Below are 21374 nucleotides of genomic sequence, written 5' to 3'. Positions count from 1 at the left end.
AAGGAAAGAAAATAATGGAAATGCCAAGCAAAGCGCAGCGCAATCAAATCAGCCAGAAGAGGCGAATATGGAAATGGTTGCGCAAAGAAAAGAAGAGAGAACCAAAATATCAAGTGAAAGGAAAATTCTTTGAAAACCAAAAGCAGCAGCAGCAGTTGCAGTGGGAGCAGCAGCAGTAGTGTAAATAAAAACTCCATTGACAATAAGCAGACACAGCATGCATTGAGCTGTACCGTACAAAAAATTCCAATTCGAATTTACATTTACTTGGAATTTAATCAATTTTAAAATTGAGATAACGTAAAATTATGATGCTAAACAGCTATAAGAGCTATTATTCACTCTGTACGATTTAAGTTTGCATATCCTTAAACCAAGATTTGATAGCTTAACTATTTACGACATATTTTAAGTATGGGCTATTAAGTAGAACCCTCAATATTTGCCTTTTCACCTCGGGCTAATTTTTTGCATATCGTTTCGGTTCGTTAAACTCCTTTTCCACATCACTGTATCAAGATTTAATTTCAGCTTGACAAATATATACAGAATAAAATCAAAATATGTAATTTTTTTTAAATATGGAAATTTCTTTAAATATTTGTTTTCTAATTGCTCACTTTCAATTAAGTTGACCAATTTCATTGATTTTTTCTTTCAATTTCAACGGTATGCCGTTATGGCATATGCCCCCATCTGCAAGATTTATGTTTAAGTGAATCTTTTACCGTTCCACTATGGGCAAAAATACCGATAGTGCGGCATAAACCTAATTTTTTTTTTATCTCGAATCCGCAATTTTTTTTTTTATCTCATTAAGGATATTCCAATAGACATAAAAACAATTTTTATAAAATTTTGGGGACTTCCCCTAATGTTTTAAGCTTCGTCAAAGTCAGCTGATTCAGGGTTGCATGGTGAATGGCAAAAAGTGCGCCAAATTATTCTCAGCTGTCGACGTAAAAAAACTATTGCAATTAAAATTTACAAACCAATTTAACTATGGAAAATCTTCTTAAAGGTATGCTTAACAGAATGTATTAAAAGATTTTGTGCTACTTGTGATTTATTGTGTAATCGTCCAATGTGTTGCTAGTTGTATTTTCAGCCGTAACCTTAAAAATATTTGTGTGTTTCGTGGAAGATAACTTATAATGTTAGAGTTTGTTGTTCAATGTTTAAGTAGCAAGGTATTCAGTAAACATTCCTTAATCAAATGCTATAAAGGGTTTTTGCTCCTTTTTGCTCCATTTGGCGAAATATCGTATGTTGCAGATACATACGAGATTAGCAATTCAATGTTGCTAGAAGTTTGGAGCAGCAACAATAGGCAAGAAAGCGCTGTCAGAAACTACATTTTGGAAAATTTAAACAGCGAATATATATCTGAAGTGCAACTTGACATTATTAAAGAGAAAGTCCATAATTTGACGTCGTATATGAAATATAATTTGAAAAAATGTAATCGAAATATGAATCGATTTAAACAAAAACATTCTCTTTGGCTAGCTTCTAGTGCTAAGTTTAAAATACACCGTCATGACAACAATAATAATATGGGAGGTCGGAAGAGCTTAAACTATAATGAAGCGGGATCCCGATTAAGGAGGAAATTAGCTTCTGAGCTTGCCGAAGAGAGCAAAAACGCAACACCCCTTTTGGTACATGCTGCTTTGATTTCATAAAAAAAATCAAAAGAAACCGAAAAAACTTATCTGTTACAAAAAGCTATGAGCAATGAGAATGTGTGGGAAGCAGAAAATAAGCAATCATCCATTGCAGTAGTACCTATAACTGCTGACTATTAGAAACTAATTAACAGGTATTATGTGACAATTAGAAAATGAATCCTACGAATAATATCATATCCTATGTTTTGCTTTCAGATTTGCGAATCGCGAATATATATGTAGTAAATTATTTATTTACTTATTTTTGAATTTATTTATAGTGTTTATTAACTTAAAATATATAATATTTATGAAATTGCTTGCAATCGTTTCGATATTCATCGGTAAATTAATCACATGTATGGGGACAAGGGGAGGGCGTGGCTCAAACTTAAAAAAAAAAAAACCGAAATTTTGTATTAATATTAGCAACGTATGTGCAAAATTTCAAGGCTCTATCTTTAAAGTTGCAGTTAATGCCTCACTATCGGTATTTTTGCCCATAGTGCGTTCGCAATTGCCGCATAAAATTTGCATTTCTTCTGTTGACACAATTGCGAATGCACCATAAAGTTTGCCCCGCAATGATAGCGACCCAAACCAAAACCCACACACACACACGCGCACACACATACACACACACGTACATATACGAGTATCTGCATATGGTATGCTTTGGCCAAGTGGTGCACTCTCCCTCCCTCTCTCTCTCTCTCTCTTGCTGTCCTTCTCTCCTGCTTTTGTTATTGCTGCATTGAGGCACGTTGGCTCGTTGGTTGGCCGTGGCTGCTCCTGCCATAGCTTTAAGCTCGCTTTGTGCCGGATATTTACGATTTACACGTATGCGAAACGCAGCGACAACGGCAAGGGACACTGCTGCAACGACTGTCGTTGCTGCTGCTGTTGTAGTTGTTGTTGTTGAGCGCTGCTGGCGGGCGTTAATGGCATCATGTTGTTGCCTGACAACAATAAGAAAAAACACAGCAGGGCAAATTTGCGCCAGCTGCAGTATGGTGGGTAACTGTGAATACCCAGCAAATGTGTTAGGTAAGTAGACCTTCAGCTAGCTCTTACTTCAAGATGCATTACAAGCTTGCCAGTGGGTTGATAATGCCCCACGCTAGCAGCGACTACAGGGTATACAGATAACAATGGTGCACCAAACAAGCCTATGGCAAATAGTGCGCAATGCGCCGGCTCCTTCAAGTATGCAGCAGGAGTTGGCTTGACAATTATTGTGATGATGCCATTGAAATTCAATTTCGTATGCTGCGTGCGCCACAGACCCCAAGTCCCAGAGGGCCAAAAGAAAAGTGACCACTGCGTCCTTTTGTGCTGCTCTCTGCACCGTTCTCTACGCCAACTGAAATGCTCCGCAAAATACAATATGAGTTGTGGTCCAGCTCCCGTTTTTATGGCTCTGCCAGTGCAGCAGATTTTTGATTTATTGCTCTGGATGCAGGATGAGCTTCTCCCTAGCCGAATGCGGGCAAGGTACGCATATTTGCGAGCAAGAGACAGTTTTTAAATTTCAATTAGCTCTTTGGTATTTGCCAGCCCAGTCAAACAAAAAAGCATTGGGATTGACAAAACATGCTTGACGACTGCAGCGCGGACGCAGATGTAGATGGGATGTTATTGAAAGTCAGCAGGCGACGGGCGACAGGAAGACAGAGAGACAGAGTCAGGTTGAGAATGTGCCAGTCTTGCGTACTTATATGTAACTAGGACAGCAGACATTTCAAGCATCTAGCAAGGCTTCAGATTCTGTGACTCTGTGACTATACTTGATACTACTCTAGCTAGCAAGAAATAATAGTTTACCACTTCACAGCTCTAAATATTTTAACAGATTTTAAGAGAGTTTAAATATTGTATGTAAAAAGAAAAAAAATGTATTTTCATGTGAAAAACTGCCTATCTTAGGGCTTACTAACAATTAATGATTTGGCATATCGAAGCGGGAGACCATATATTTTATAATTTGCTTTTATTAGCAGTCTTTGCAGTCTTTTGAATGCCGAAAATACAACTTTGTTGCGGATTTTTGTGTAGATTGCTATATATATATAATATTTTAATATCCCAAAAATAATGCCATGTTCTTAGCTAAAAATTAAATTTTTACAGGATCTAATTTTATTGTTTTTGTATTTTAACATTATAATTTTTATTTATTTTATTTTATTTTTTTTTTGTTACCATATTTTCTTTTAAATATTTCAATTCCATATTAATTTTTCACATTTTCCCGTAGCTAATTCCTTTCTAATTTCTCATTGAATAAGGCAAACAAACAACTCAACCTGCTCTTCACATCTGCTCCACTTAATTCTGACATTTACGTTGCCGCAAAGTCTGTTGAATTCCCGTCTATCTCAAAATAAACTTCAATTTCCATGTAAAACAAATTTCAGAGCTCCTTGTAGTCGAAGCCAATGGGATTATATTTAAGCCTACTTAGGCTGGGTACATTCTTCTCTGTGGATAAAATACATTTTCGGAAAAATACGAAAACGAGCAGCTCATAATTGATATGTGGAGTGAATTTCGTTTGTGGCCTGGTCTTGATTTGCTAACATACTGCACATGTATTTGTTAGTCATTAGGCAAAGCCAAAGGTCCTTTGGCAGCATTATCAGCTGGGGTATTGGAAGAACAAAGATGCCAAAAACACGAGGCAAGATATCATGGAAACGGACCAGCAACGAAAATATGCAAATTTATTTTCGTGCTTTCAGATGTTTTCCTTTGTCTGCTCTTTGCTGGGATTTGCCATTTGCACACATCCTGGGAGCAGCCCAAACTGCCGAGTCCTCGGCATGTCTTGACAATTTGCAGCGTGCTTGGGCTGCCCTACGGCTGGGCCACGCTGCTAGGTGTGCTAGCCCTATTGGGAAGCGTGGCTGGTGTTTGGCTGCTGATGCGTATCAGACAGACAGCTTGGGGGCCTACACACATGTTGAGCCACAGAATGGACCACAGAATCAATATGCATATAAATATGCGCAGGGAATTGCAAAGTATGTAGTTTGTTTCTCCACGCCTCGCCCATTGCTTGCCGAAATAGCATTTGCATAAAGCAGCTACTGACAGGTGCCATAAGAGTCAGTCACAGTCATTTACCGAACCACATGCTACATGTGCATGTCGAGGGCCACAAACCTAATTATATATGTTGAGCTGAAACTGAGACAGGCACCAAATAAATCCCAGTGCTGTATCAGCGCAGAGTCCCAAATCCAATAAGTAAATCCGTAAGCAAAAGCGAATGTGAACAGAAAACAGAGAAATGAATAGAAAGAATGAAAGCACAACAGAAATGGTGGGAAAAAAAGAAGAAAAAAGTGGCAGCAAATGAGCTACTACGGTGACAATTGCCGACACAACAGACACACACACACACACACTGTATCGCCGATCCCCATGAAAGTCATAATAATAAGCTGTGGGAATTCATATAGTGTGAAAAAATATATATAAACTCAACAGTCTACAGTTTATGCTAGCCAGGGATACCCTATAAAAACATGTAGCAGAATCGTATAGGAATATTATTATTAATTATTATATTATCACATATTATATATGTATACTACATTTACATTACTTATGACAAAGCTAGTACGTTTCTCCTGCAATCCACTCCAATTTATTATAGAGTATATTAATTAACAATATATGATGCTATGCAATATGATGCGACTACATAAAAAGGAAAACACCTAGCGTCGCATGTGATTACAAGTAATTAAAATGCGAGCTTTTCCTTTGATGGATTACTGTAAGCCGATGACAGAGTCGACGCCTTGTCAAAAATGATTAATTACTGAGCAAGTCTGTGATTATGTTTGCATATTCTCTTTTGTTTTCATTAATCGTCGATGTATATTTTAGCCAATAAGGACGTAAGCCGTATTAGCATGGCTAACTATTGAGTAGAGCCTCAAATAGTTTGAAACATTTTAATGCAAATTCACAAAAGCTTGAAATCAGGGTTACGATTTAACAATATTAATTATATAAAGTGATATATGTATTTTTACATATTTATCGGATTTTGCAAGAGGCTAAGGTCTAGGATTATTAATATGCCAAACATAGAGGGAAAAGAGCGACGGGGGAAAGAGAGAGACAGCGATAGCTGTTGCTAAGGGAGAGTGAGAGCGACTAGATAATGAAATGAAATGCAGATGCGTTTTAATTAATATTTATATAAAATAAAAAAAATTTAATTTATATATATATATATATATATATATATATATATATATATATATATATATATATATATATATATATATATATATATTTGTTTTATGCTATATATATATATATACATATAACTCTTCATATATATAGACTAATAAAAGCAAATGAAGAGTTTTCAACTTAGCCGCAGGTTAATTGATAGAATTTAATTGCAATGACTCACTGATTTAAAAGCACATCTTTTGATATAGCCTTTACTCTGATTTCCTGTTTTTTTTTGCGTACTTTATTGATTATTTTGCCCTAAACAACTTAATTGTTAGCTTTTGCCATTTCTGTACCTTAAGCAGCTTACACTAAATGGACCTGCTTCATAATATTATGCCTGCAACCCATTGAATTCAAGCTCAATATGCGGCAAAACACCCCAACAACAACAATAATGCCAACAACGAAATTTGCATAGCTGTTTCGTAAACTTTTGCACAAGTCTCATTCATGTATATACTTTGCTGTTGTTGTTGTTGTTGATTTTTTTTTTTTCATAACTGCTGGGCCCAAAAGCTGTGCAAAAACTTTCGTCGAGTGGCTCTGCATTTGACGGACTTTGAAATTTGATAGCCAAGTAGCGTTCTGCAGCCGACTTCATCTCAACAACCAGCAAATAAATAATACAAAGTTCTAGTACAATAAGAAAAAATGAATGCCAGCGCGTTAATATTCAAAAGCGCATAAAACTTTTCGGCCTCAAGCCCTACGGACGAGTGCCTAAACGAAAATGTGAAGCATTCGCAGCTGAGCAAAAGTTTTTGCGCACTTCACGTTCCCAGAATTTTGCACGGACCATAAATAATAGTTCAAACCCCTGAATATTTGTACTACAAAAAAAAAAAAAAAAAACAAAAAAACAAACATCCTTTTTTTCCACTTTGCATGACAGCACGCCCCCGGACCACGCCCAAAATGTGGCTGTACTGCGGCTGGGAGCTGAATTAAAAGTTCGCGAATTTTTAATAAACTCGGCTCCACTAAATGCTACAGAGCCAGGCCACCAAAACGTTTTGCGGCTAGCAAGCGTTACGCATACGACATGTGAGCCGGCGGCAAATTTTAATTGGCTTCCCGCGCTGAGCGTTTGTCTGAATGTCTGAAGTCCATTCGGTGAATGTCGCGACAGTGTAAAATGCACAGTGTACAATGTGAGTTTATGTATCCGTGTGAGTGTGTGTGTGTGTCCAAAGTTCAAGGGATTCTGATTTGCCGTCGGTTTGATTAAAAACTTTGGATAGTTTCCGGTTTTTGGGAATGCCTTTTGTTTTTTGTTTTTTCTTTTTGCAGTTGGCATTTTGTTTGGTTTAGCTGTTTACTGGGATTATTGCAGCAACTTTGTTGTACGAACAACTTGACGCTCAAAATTGGCCGCACCGAACAATTACACTGTCTGTAAAGTTGGGGCCTTTTGGGGTTGGCTTTCCGCCACTTTGGGCACGCTGGGCGGAATTTGTACGCGTGCATTTTCTATTACAATAGTTTTTCCGGGGCTGAGCGCCAGGTAAAAGTTTAGGTTTTTAATTAGTTTTAGTCGCTTAGTGCTAGGGCAATTTGTTATATGAAGCTGGAACTTAATATATATATAAATCTTTACAGCTCAGCTGTCGACTCTGCGGCTGATGAAAGGGCCTTTCCTCTTTTACTTGACTTGTTGTTGTTCATTGCATTATCTTACACCCCTTCCCGCTGGCTGCGACTAATTGGCTGAAACTTGTGTAAAACGCTTTGTGGCAATTTGTAAAGAAGTGGTTTGGTAAACTGATTAAGGTGCTGAATTGGCTTAGATTAGTTTACGTAAGCCTAGGCACAGGATTTAGCATTCGGCCTGGAAATGTTAAGGTACACATAGAATAAAGCATAAGGATGATACAACTTGTTTAAGACAGTTGCAACGGCTGACAGCTGTGCAACATTTGAAAGTATTTCTCTTGCAAATCAATCAGCTTGGCTTTCTATTTATATTGTCTCAGCTTGAGTTGTGACTTTCAACTGGCAGCCGGTTAACTTCCAAACACATGGAATATACTCCAAGTATTACACTCGTCAATCAAACAATCAATCGATAGCAAAACACTATATGATTATAACCATTGATATATTTAAAGTCTATATAATGGAACTATAGACAAGAGCATTGACTTCTTAAATCTATTAAATAAACTTAAACTTACTCAAGTTCTTTTAATTGTTTTTAGTATATATTGATTTTATTAAAAATATGTTTTATTTTCATCTGAGAGAAAATTCCATTTGAGTTTCATTTGAATTCAGGCATTCGTCACAAAATTGTTCAGTTTAAATTTAAGCATTCGTCTCAGTTCAGTTCAGTTCAGTTTGAGCTGACAACTGTTTGGACTGAAAGTCTATTGCAATGTCTATTGAGTACTTGACAAGGCACTCACTTCACTCTGAGTACATTTAATGAAAGCGAGCATGTTTTCATGTGAGTGGATGTGTTTGTGTGTGAGTGTGTGGGCGTGTGTTCGTCTGTTTGATGGCAAACATAGAGCAATATCAAATAATGCACATTTCCGCATCCGCTGTAAAAATATCGGCGCCATTTCGAGCCCAGGCTCTTTGTATAGCAAATATTAGCTCACTGGCAATGCCTTCGCCTTTGCCAGATACTCAGCCAGCGTGCCAGCGCTTGTTATCCTTGCTCCCTGCGAGATGTCCTGGCAAGTGTTTCAAAATAAACAGCTACCAGTGTAAATTGCCTTTGGGCAACTTTGGTGCCAATGCTCGCAGCAGACGGAGCTGCCTTTGACTGGAAGTTTTAAGACTTGACTTTACACGCGTGTGAGATGAACTGCGAATGTATATGTGTTGGTGTGTGTGTGTGTGTGTATTTGCCACATCCTTCGTGCTGCTGTTACTGCTGCCATTTTGTTGCGCCAAGACAAACAGCAGCAGTTGCTCTGGCCAAACATTAAGAAATCAACTTTAGACGCCGGCCGTGTCAGCCAACGCGCACGTCTTTTGTTACGTCATATATATTTGTATGTGTGTGTGTTTGCGTGTGTATGCGGATGCTGCGACTGCTGCTTGCCCTACGGTTTGTTTTGGCAACAACTTGTGCAAGTCTCTCGCATCCCTTTGTTGTTCTTATTGCACAGTCTTCAGAAAGCTACAACATAAACATAAAGTTATTATATAAATATGAAGTAGCTACGAGTGGGCGTGCCGGCAAGTGGGCGCCAATTCACAGTGGGCGTAGCGCTGCAGGATAAGCGCCAAATCCAGAAGCCGCCCGCCTCCTGCGCGCCCGCCAGCTGCCTGCTAACAAAAGGAGTAGCTGAACCAAACTTTTTGCCAGTTCCAAATTTAGCTTTGCGGTTTTTCGCGCATTCGTTTCGGCTTTCGTATCTCGAGGTCTGAGGCTTACAACATTTTTGTTGGCGTCCTTTGTCGTGCAGCGGATTCGAATTATGCGGCAGATTAAGTCACAGCGCCTGCCTTTGGGTTATTTACAGCAGGGACTCTCGCTCACAGTCTGATTAAAGCAAATTTTTGTGATAGCAAACAAAATGAATTTAGACTTGTGCTGAGCAGCCACAGCAATTATCGAATTATATAGTTAGGTGCCTAAGCAGCGCCTAAGATGTGGTTAAACTATAATAAAATTCATGGAAAATTACTTGAACAGACCTCGGTTCACCTCTGCTTATTTATATGAATTAAGTCATATAGCATTTTCCGACTGAGTTTATCTATATTTTTCACAATTTTTCTAATTCATATGCATTTTTTATTCAGCTACATAATTTATTCAGTTGAAGTCTGACTAGAAATGTATTGACCAATATATACATATATCTACATTGATAGAGTGCGCTCTTTCTCTGCATTTTGATCTGGTCTTGTTCTGCAGAAATACAAAATATCTCTCTCTCTATACATATACCTATATATACTCAATTGAGCAATTTCCACTGCAAATTTAAGCGTCTATAAATCTAATCTAATCTCTAGAGTATATATCCTTAGTTTAAGAGCATTCAAATGGAGCAATTTTACACATTTTCACTGCACAGTTTACAGCATAAATATATATCGTATGAATATATCGTATATTCAATTTAAACAAACCAATTTGGCATAACAAAACCTCCCAATACGCACACACGCACACTTGAGCACTTGCATGGTTTGTTAAAAGCAATGCAACCGCAAAATAAACAACAACAGGAGCGAAGCCAGCGCGCGCTCAGGCCAAAGCCATTACTCATACGTCATGTGGCACAGCCAAAGGGAATACAAATACAAAATACATGCACAAAAAATACTAAAAGCACTGCAATGAAAAAAAAAATGAAACAGAGAAACTATAAAAATACTGGGAAAAAAACAAACAGGAAAACAAGTAAATCGCTTGAGCGCCAAAAAATAACAACGACAACTAGACGCTGGGGCATTCGGATTGGGTTTTGGTTTGCCAAGTGGATCAGGCATTTGCAGCCTGCTGCTGCACGGCTTTTGAGGCTTTGCTTGGCTGTGTGCTCTACACTCACTCTCACACACACACATGCACACACTCACTCTCGAGTTGTTTCTTCGGCGTTGGCTTCACTGTTTAGTTCCGCTTGGCTGTGAAGCGGCGTTTATTTCTATGCCGCAATTACACACGTTGCCGGGACGACTTGCGTGACTGCCTGCCGGCTTGCCCCGCCACGCCCCCAATTCACTCCTTTGGCGCATTATTCAAGTTGTGTGCGTAACCAACTGACTGCATTTGTTGTTGCTTGCGACTAACTTGCGTTCAGCCACAAATTGAATTACCAAACAGTTTACCAGCTGCATAACCACCATTTGCCCTCCGCTTCCCTCAGTTTGCTCGCTCCCTGCTCGCTCATCTTACACCTTCTCTTTCTCTTCGCATCATTATCAAGCGCTGCGGGGGCGGCACGCGCCTGCCCGCATTCAAATCTGCAAGTGCACTGGGGCCCTACAATGACAGCACGTGGAGCCTCCCACACGTAGCTCCCTTAGACCCCACAATTGCTAAGTGGCAAATATGTATTTGCCGCCTTGTGGATTTTAGTGAATGTTATTTCCCTCCATTTATTTGTTAGCACTCAATTGAGCAGAGTAGTTGGCTAAGTGCATCTGCGTTGCGTGCATACCTGCAAGAGAGATGAAAACATGGAGCATTATTATTATATTAAAATCTGAGTAGCAAAAATATATAAGTATCATAGTACAAATATAATTGAAATAAAATCAAATCAAGCTGCTTGATGTTTCGTATTGGCATTATATTAAATTTAATAATTAAAATTTGTAAATGCGAAACTATTATTAACCCCGAAAATAGCCCAATGCCATTCCATACGATTTTTTTTTGTTTTATTCAAATAGACAAAGTCTACGACAACTAAATTTTAAAACGTTTTCATATAGGATAAAACTCCTAAATCATTTCGCTCATTTTATTGTGTGAACGAAAATAAATACCTTAATTTCCCAGCATTTACCGCTCTTTGTGTTTTCCCAACTATTTTTTTCTTTTTGTCTACAATATGTCAACTAAAAACTGTCCAATCAATCGAGTATTTCGAGCACGTAGCTCCTAGAAAAAATACACACAGGAATTACCAAAATCAGCAAAGCAAATAAATAAAATATTTATGCGAGCTAAGGGATGTTACTACCCGCTCTATCTACCTCCCTCTCTCTCTCTATCTAGTCTGCTTCTAATGCCATTAGAATGTGTAATTTAGGTATTGCTGGGATTGACGTAAACGTTGTCCTAACCGATTTCATCCTGCTGGCCGTTGTTGTGTCTGTCAACATGAAAGGAACGACAACCAACAGTCGGGCAAAAAGTCAGCCTAATTGCAAAGTATTCATCACACGCGCGCCCATGCGAGCAAACGTGACAGATGCCATTCGTGCTGCTCGGCAATATAAGCGCATGTATACAAAATGTATGTCCATGTATACTGTATATATATCTGTACTTAATCAAAATGCACTGCATGCCAGTTGAGATGAAAACAAACAAGATATAAATCTTTTAGCTGCGAGTGCTTGACAAAAATCTAACAACAAAGCATATTTTTGTTATAGGCAAGTGACATTAATTCCGCTCGATATCAGCTGCGAAATATATCAGAATATATATATAAATATAGCTAGATATTCCATATATTCCAATCTGAATATTTCCTTCATTTCAAAATGCTATGATCAATCTTGTAACAGCTTAAACAGTTCTAGCTTTAGTTCTTGCATACTTTTCAGCTTACATTTCTTGGCCATCTTCAAGTTATGCCCCAGGACTGGGCCTTAAATTCGCTGGCAATGATAATGGCACCCCAATGAGCTAATCTAATACGTTTTTGCTGTTCAATGTGAAATGTGGCAAGCAAAGAAATCTTGGCAAGCAAAATGTGAAAATGTGCAGAGTGCAAAAAAAAAAGAAGAAGAAGAAGGGAAAAAGTAAAACGAAAAAGGAAAAGGTTGCCTGGTCCCTGATATCATTCACATAACTTAGATGGCTTGCGAGTTGGCTGCAGTCAAATGTTGAATTATGGACTTGACTTAACTTGATGTGCTTGCAAATGGAGAAAGGTAAAAGTGCTAAGCGAAGCCATTTTGTTGTTGCTCTTACATCTTAAAGCCTTAGAATATAATGCTTACGTTCGATTTAGAATGGACTTACTTTTGCTTATATTTTACATTTCTTTTTTTTTTTTCCTTGAGCTGGTTAAAATATAAGTTACAGCAAAGTATCTTAGCCAGTTTAAAGGTTTATTACATCTGAATGATGCTTCTAATCGATCCATCAATTGATATCCCATCGCAGTCATCTTTCAAAAACTGTTTTGCGCATTGAAACGCATTTGACATCTGCAAGTGCGATCTGGTCGATGTAAAATCCGCAAAATCAAAGTCCCACGTACACAAACAGACGGACAGACAGACAGTTACAAAAACAGATTTGCCATGTTGTTTACGTGGCGTATGAGTAACAAATCAAATCCTCTGCGCGCGGCACTGCTACAGTGCTAATTGGCAGCATAAATCAAGTGGGAGGCGCAAACTCACGCACGCTTGAGTCGCTGCCGCTGCCATTGCCGTGCAGTTGGCATAATGAAACGCAGCAGCGCAAAGCGATGCAAACGCGACGCTGCAGCCGAGTTTATCTCGTCTGTCGATTTCTTTGAGTTAGTCACGTTGCGAGCCAAACACTGAATGACTTCGTTAGCAGCTGCGCTGCATGCTGGCTTACGAGCGTGCGCCATACGCAGCTGCACCGAAAACTGTCAAAACTTATGCAAAACAGGCTGGCAGCCAAACGGACTGAGAGCCAAAGCCCGTCAGCCAGACAGACAAATCCGTGCACATTTGTTGGCGCTGGGTTCAATTGAGCAGCAAATTGCCGAAGGAACAAAAGCAAAAAAACAAAAAAAAATACAAAAAATCAAAAAATAGAGAGGGTAAAACCAAAAATAGCGGAGCACTAGCAAAAGAGTGGGCGTGTCAGCTGAAATTGTTAGCGCAAATAAAAAAGGGGCGGATGAAGTCACCTGCAACGTGCAAACGTTTCCCAAATTTATTGCCAGCATTTGCATGCCACAGTTCGCTACCTGCTACACACACACACACACACACACACACACACACACACACATACACACACATACATATATCGGCACATCCCCAAACACACCCATTTTCTGGCAGTTGTCTCAGTTTATGCGCTGCGAACATGGCGTAAATTCAGTTTGCATCGCATGAGCTAACTAGAGTCAGCGCGGTGCTGCCAATTTGTGTGAAACTTAAGCGAATGCAGCGCTGTCAACCTGATCGGATTTATTATAACAGTGTTTCGATTACGTCGATCTGCAAGAAGCACAGATTTGCTAGCTAGAATTTCCGATTTTAATTGATTATAATTTTATATTTTAAATTATAAATTTTGCCCCTATGTATGTTAAACTCTAAAGAATCAATTTGCATATTATAAATATATAATTATATTTAAGTAGAAAATGACAATGTGTCCTGTACTCTTAAATTTAAAAAAATCACATTCTTGCAGTAAATTGATTAAAAATAAAGTCTCCCATATAAATATAAAAAAATAAATAAATAAAAAAAAACATTTTCCACAGAATATAGCAAAATATAGCATGATATTTTATAGGCAGAGTGTCATTTTATAGCTCAAATACAAATTCCATATGTAATCATGGCTGCCAGCTTATTTTAGATACTGCATAAATTATGATATTCTATTATAGTTTCTTTGATTAAAATTATCATATCATTTTATATTATTACCAGATAGTTTTTGGCAAATTAAAATTGAGTTTATTGCTTATCCATTCTTAGTACTTGACACAGCTTGAATTTAAGCTCGGCGTATTATACTTGGAGTGAGATTTCGAATAAATATGCCAATCTGCTGAGATAAAATTTATGCTTAGCTGAACTTGTTAGCTGTAACTTCTGCCGCTGCTGCTTCTAGTGGTGGTGGTGGTGCTGCTGCAGCTGCTGACTTCTGCTTCAGAAATCAACGAGGCGAAAAACTTATTTATTTGTCGCACCTTTTGCCAGTCAAACTAACTGAAATTCGATTTTAGCTGCATAAGGAGTTTCCTTGTTCTCTTTTTTTTTTTATGGTCTGATTTGAATGCAGTCCATGTGCAAGCTCTGTTGTTTTTTCCGGTGATTTAGCAGCTGCAGATCCTATTCGAGCTGGGCAAATACAACAATTTTCGGGAGCTGAACTCACTGAGCCGTTTGGTCTTAGTGCTTGCCTTCGTTTTTAATTCGAAGCTTATTTATTTATGTCTTTTGGCCGTTTTGTAGTTGGGCTTCAAATTGATGTCGGAATTAGAATGCAGCTCATGTGGAGTGCGGACCACGGATTGCTGGCTGCAGACATGTATGTGGGTTAGGCAAACACAAACTGCAGACAAAATAGAAATGTAAGCCCCCAATTTTGCCCTCTACATCCATCACTCTCTCTACCCCTCTCTCTCTCTCTCAGTCGTCCTCACGTGCAGCTGACGCCCTCGAGCTAAATGTAAGCACTTCTGTGGTTCAACAATTAAAACGTAGCATTTGGGGCAGATCTGTTCGCCTTGTTGCCTGTGCCAGTTCTCTCTGTGTATGTATGTATGTGTGAGTCTCTGTCTCTGTGTGCGCCTGTTTGTCGTTATTTACCCCTGAGGCTACGTGTGAATCTGCACGAAATCTGCGCTCGTCCTACTGTCGCATTGTGCTACGTCAATTGTTTTCTATTGTTTCTCCATTTAATTTTTGTTTTATTTTCTCCATTCTGGGCAACGCAGCTGTGCGCAGTTACCGAATGCCCCAATGGGGTGTTTAATGGGTATTTGGCATTTTTGGGGCTGCAAACATTTCGAATGCAGTTTACATTTTTAATGCTTTGCCAATGCAGAATTTCTATGTATGCAGGTATGTGTTGGGAATTGAATGTGCTGTGGCACAAGAGATTCTTGGCAAATATTTTTGCCAGCCACCGGAAATTTAAGCTTTTAATACTACATATATAATTAAGTGTTTAAAGCCTCTGAGAGATTTTATTTAGATATTTCGAAAGCATTCTGGAAATTTTCAAATAAATTTCATGTTACCTCAAAAAGTTCGTGGTTTGGTATGTGATTCGTTTTTGGTTTATTCATTAACGAACAGAGTTCGGTTTAGGCACACCTCTTTGAATGTTGCAATTTTTTTTTGTATTTTTATATTTTCTATATTGTTTTTAATTGTCTCCTCAAAATAGCTACAGCAATTTTAGTAGTCTATCCCTATAAATATGCACCACATTGGTTTCAAAGTCGAAATCCAATTACAACTAACACTCCATTTATGCCATAAGCCGAGCGAATAAATAAGCCTTAAGAAAAAAAGGTCGATTGCGGGCAAAAAGCATTTAAACTAGCAGGCAAGCTCCATATGTGAAGTAAGGAATAAAAGTGGAATACTATGAAATTTGCCTGATAATCCAATAAAGTGAATGGCACAAACTCACTCACACGGGGGGGTCTTGCAGACAGGAAGTGGCACTCGACTAACAACTTCATTGATACAGAGCAATGCGACCGAGAGTCGAACCACACACACCACGAGCGCACACAGAGATGAAGAGCTCTTGGCACCACATGCTTACAACAGGCGAATGGAAGTTAAACCACATTTATAAGTCGAACTTGGCATACATATGCAATGCCATGTCATAGCTTGTCTCCCTCTCTCATTCTCTACCTCCCTCTGTCAACTGGCTTGTTGACATTAGATTGTGTTTAAAGTGGTTGCACACACCCATACACAAGTCATACACACACACACACTGTGGCTTGGCATACATAATGCCTCTAAAATTGTCTACTTATATATTTATGCAAGTGCCTCAGCCAGCAAGTGTCGGGATCATATGCCACATTGTCACACATCCGACTCGAAGCTTGTGTCATAAGTGTATGTGCGTGTGTGTGTGTGTGCGCGCGTACAGCTGTGGGTGTGTATGTGTTAGCTGCTGTATGTGTGCGTGTGTTTCACAATTGTTTGTTAATACTCGTGGGTTGGCTTTGGCGGAAACGGAAACTCCAAATGACACTTACTCAATTTGCGCACAATTGATTTTCCCTTTTATTTTTAGCAACCGAAATCCACAATAAAAATAAATAAATAAAATACTCTTAATACGTGACTTTTTGCTAAACAAAAAATACAAAAAAAAAAAAAAAAAAAAAAAATTCACATATGTCTCGAATGAGCAAGCAGGAATCGAATCTGATTCAAATCGAAATATTAAACTTTGAAATACCGTTTAGTTAGCTGAAGAAAATTTGAACACGAAGGTATACATTATACAATCGAATGTGAAATGTAGAATATATATGTGGAATATAGAATATAACTGAGGAATATAGAATATACATTTCACCGTATGATCGAGTGTGGAATAGAGAATACGGAGGACTAGAATACATAGAAGACAGCTAGCTAGAAAAACCGTTATCAGAAGACTCTATTATAGTTAAATCTGGAATTATTATTTTTTAAAACACGTTATACTATACAGTATAAAATATAAAATTTATTTTATACATATATTATAATATGTTATTTTTGTATAGTAATTTCAAATACCTTTCAAGAGTTGCACATGTTTTATAAGCACTTTTAATGCTCAGAAGAATTTCTTAGTCCAGTTTAACAAGCCTATTTAGGCTTCAGCTTAGGGTATTTCCAATAATAGCAAAGGGCATTCACGCACTTTGCACCACATTCGGGCTCAATTACGCAAGTCAGAGGGAAAGAGGGAGGGAGTATAGACACGAGGCGCCTGCTTTTTATTAACTTCAAAAGTCAGCTTTCACACAAGCTTCTTTCACTTTGTTTTTTGCAATTTTTCTTTTATCTACGAGGGCCACAAAGCCAGCCGCAATGTGATTGGCGGTGCGAGTGTGGACGTATTTGTGTGCGCCCTTTGAGAGGGTCAGACTCGATTGCGTTCAATATATTCGCACATTATTGACACATTGTTCTACTTCCACTTTAAGTTTGGAGTAAAACTTTCCAGTTTTCGAAGCATTTAATATGTATGACTTAATAAGTTCATTTGTTGAGCGTAATTTTAATTAATGAGCCAATTTCCGTGCATATGTTTCATGCATTGGCTCATCAATTATAATTATGCTCCATTGCATATGCATTGTTTGCATTAAAAATAAAAACGCTTCGCATTTACAATAAATTATATAAATAGCGCTTTTTATCTGTCCGATGTTATGTAATTAACGCAACATAAATCAATTGTGAGTAGCATGCGGATTCAGACTCAAATATAAATGCATTTGCACCAATACATACATACATACGCATATATTGAAATATATGTTAATTAACGTGTCACATTTCAATTTGAATAAAAACTTTGCATTTGCAATTGTCTTATTTAATTGAAGCTTTAACAATTGCCAATTTAATTGTGCTGTAAATAATGATAGTTATTTGTAATGTGATGAGGACAGATAAAATGTTGAGTGATAATATTCCGATAACCTATTAATAAGCCGCATTCACTAAATATCACTTTAAATCAAATTACAATGTAATACCTGCATTACATTCACATCTCAGTTACACGATCTGGAATAGATATATATATATATATACATATATTTGCTTGCTCAGTGGAATAAATGCGACAAGCTATAAATCACTCAGGACTTACACATACACACGCAGCCACTCGGACTGCAAATAGGACCAATAGTGTGGCAGCTCATGAGACTAATGTGTGGCACGAATGGCAAGATTCAATCGAGGAATGGCCGTGCAGTTGCAGAGCAACGAGCAGAGCCATTGCTGGGTATTTGCTTATAAACAAAATTGAATTTTTATCGCTGCACCATCGCAGGTGGATATAAAAAAATGCGATGAGGAATGAAATGAATGAAAAAAGAGAAAGAAACCAAAACGTAAACATGCCAAGCAAAGCGCATGAGAAACCTACGAATCAATGAGCAAGAAAAACGTTGCCAGACACACACACATGTGTGTGTGTGCACACCTGCTAATACTCTCTCACACGCACAGACAGACAAACATTTGTATAGTCAAAAAGCATGCAGCATAAGTTGAAGTGGTGCTGCCAGGAGCTGAGCGGGGCTGCCATGCCAGTTCCTACGTGACCCAGTTGACGGGCATTGCCAGAGCCAGAGCCAGAGAGCCAAAACACTTCAGAGCCGTAGCAGAAGAATTGATATCAAGTAGATACGTAGAGCATGCTGGAATGAGCTTCAGTAGCCATGCAGGATTGTATTTATGTATGCAAACTAGCAATAACTGCATAAATGCTGCGAGGGACAACAAGGCAGGGCGAGAGAGAGAGAGAGAGAGAGAGATAGAGCAAGTTGATGCTGTGGCAGCAAATCAGATGGAAATTATATATACACAAGCGGAGCAAATGAAATGGCATAAATGAAAAGAAATTGCTTTAAGGCCAATGCTGACCTCATGAAACCGGCACCAATTTGTTATGCAGGGCACGGGGCCGAGACCCCACTGTCCCGCCCGTAAGCTGCTCTCATTCTCTAAACGAACTAATCCTATCGCTGGGGCCATAAAAACTTTATGTGTCAAATGTCATAATCCGAAATCACTTTGCACGAACTGGCGGCAGCGGTCAAAGCTCATAAATTTAGCGACCCTTGAGCCATTGGCTTTTCGGCTGTCCCGAGCTACCATTTAATGGTATTTGCCATTTTTATTATTATTTATGTTTGCACTTTAGTTTTGTTAAACGAGGCACGCGCACATGATATGCTGATAAAAGTTCGATTCCCCTTCAAACGTAAAAACAATAAAAGCGGCCACATTGCGTATACGCAATATTTTCTACGCCTTTGCACTCCATTGCGCATTTTATGGCGCACGCATTTAGGGCGTTCCTAACATACGTAGTTTCCATAAAATTAAAATCTCGGCCTTCAGCCTTCTTTTTTCAAGCCTTTTTGTAGCCACAATCCAATTGGAAGTATGCATATTCAAATTCGGATTGTCTGTCCACTTAAAAGCTTTTGCCTTAATTGCTCTTCGACGCTTTTCATTTCGTTAGGATTATTTTTGCCAAATTCTGCACAGATATGTGCAGGCTCTCAGCATATGCACACATTTTGCACAGGATTATGTGCGCTCAAGCATACTCTATGCGGATGTTTAAGTTGGTTTTTGGCTGTTAAAAAAAGTTCAATCTAAAATTATTAAAATTTGAATCAAAAACATAACTTTTAATGGCTAATGTATGTCGAAATTCAGTGGCTTACTAGTTCGATAAGCTTTTAGTAACTTTTCGCTGTGAGAGAAAGGAAACCCATTTATGAAATTGTAAATCGGAGAGGCTGAAGCATTTCAGCTCACGCCTTCAATCAGTTTGCTGATTCAACACCTGCTTTTTGACCACAACTTTAAATAATCCTAAGACGAGTTAATGGACTGTGGGAAAACTGCTGCAAGGTTGGGCCACGCCCCTCCACCTTGACTAAGCCATCAAATTTTATAATGCTCGCATTGTGTCTGTCCTGTAAATTGCAGCCACAAGAGCCTAATAAAAAAAGTAAAAATATGAGGTAGCTAGACTCAATTTAATGCTCCATAAGACGCTTAGCGCACACCTCACTAAATCCCTGAAAAACTCTCAAATATTCAACCGAAATCCGCTACTTTTGCTTCATATTAAAAGCCCTTCTTTTTCGCTCTCGTGCAGGAAAAAGATAGCCATAAATCACGCTAAACATTAAATTATGCACATAAAATGGCAGCCAAATCCGCTACCGGGAGACAGAAGCCGCCAGCGCTGTCTGGAGTGAACGCAGCAGCAACAACAACAATAACAACAACACGTACAAGCCGTATACAAAGGCGAGAGAAAAAGCTGCTACAATTATGTGTTTAATGCATAAATCAAAAACTCATTTAAAATTAAATCACAGCATTCAACAAATCACAAAACAAAGTCGCAGAAAAAAATGAAGAGGATACACAGCGATATGAAAGCAATTATTATATACAAAGGTTTGGTTGTCTCTGTGTATGAGTGTGTGTGTGAGTGTGTGTATGAATTATTCTGGTATTCTACATGCATATAAAAAATTCAAAAGCCAGCCAGGAACAGCAACGACAACAACAGTGAACAGTTGCCTTCAACGAGTGTATAAAATGTTTATGCAGAAATAAATTGAATGTCGCGGAAGGAGACGAAAGAGACGGGACGTAGCTGCCATCAGGCAACAGCTATTAAAATCAGACAGCCAAATCATTTTACTAAAAATAACGAATACCAAATGCTCTAATAAGGATAAATATGTAAAAGTTGTAAAATACGAAACTGCCCTAAAAAGCCAAAATGGAATTTTGTAATTGGCCGACCTAAAAATATTCAAAATAGTTTTACAATATTTTTTAGGTTTTCTATTACATAATAAAATATATAACAATATAATAAAAATAAATGTTCTTAAATAAATTGGTAGTATTTATCGATCACCCACAACGATAATGCGATATTGCCAACGATCAAGGCTCACAAAGTAACTGATATGAATTAACAACTCCATAGCAGAGAGCGTAGTAGATATAACTGTATTTAATGCCAGGGCACCTACGCACATGGCGAAATAATTTAAAGAAGCCAACGCCATTACAGTCTGTGGTAGGCATGGGGGTGCGCAGATAGAGCTAAAGGGAAGCTTGTGTCTGATTTGTGGGTGTGGCTATGGGGCATGAATAAGTACAAGCTGGGCTGATGCAGGACAATGTTTGAGTATCGCACGTCAACTGTCGGCAGCTGCGCACATGCAAGTCAGACACTTCATGGCACTCCGACACACATACACACATACACACACACACACGCACACAGAGAGGGAGATGAAGCACAGACACTTGCTAGCAGGA

The 21374-nt window shown here is 38.4% G+C and overlaps 1 protein-coding gene and 1 long non-coding RNA gene across 2 annotated transcripts in view; one reads left to right on the top strand and one right to left on the bottom strand.

Moving 5' to 3' along the window:
- Hs6st (heparan sulfate 6-O-sulfotransferase) overlaps positions 1–21374 on the bottom strand; it is a 97343-nt gene that overhangs the window by 23734 nt on the left and 52235 nt on the right. The window lies entirely within an intron of this gene.
- Positions 791–2108, top strand: LOC149270483 (uncharacterized). The gene is made up of 3 exons (XR_016271679.1): positions 791–1021; positions 1097–1822; positions 1887–2108. It is a non-coding gene; the product is annotated as an uncharacterized LOC149270483 (long non-coding RNA).

Source organism: Drosophila arizonae, chromosome 2 (assembly GCF_054131065.1).
Source record: "Drosophila arizonae isolate 15081-1271.41 chromosome 2, UAZ_ARI_1.0, whole genome shotgun sequence".
Taxonomy (NCBI): domain Eukaryota; kingdom Metazoa; phylum Arthropoda; class Insecta; order Diptera; family Drosophilidae; genus Drosophila; species Drosophila arizonae.
The sequence above is the reverse complement of the archived record's forward strand: the minus strand, read 5'-3'. Positions and strand labels throughout refer to the sequence as shown.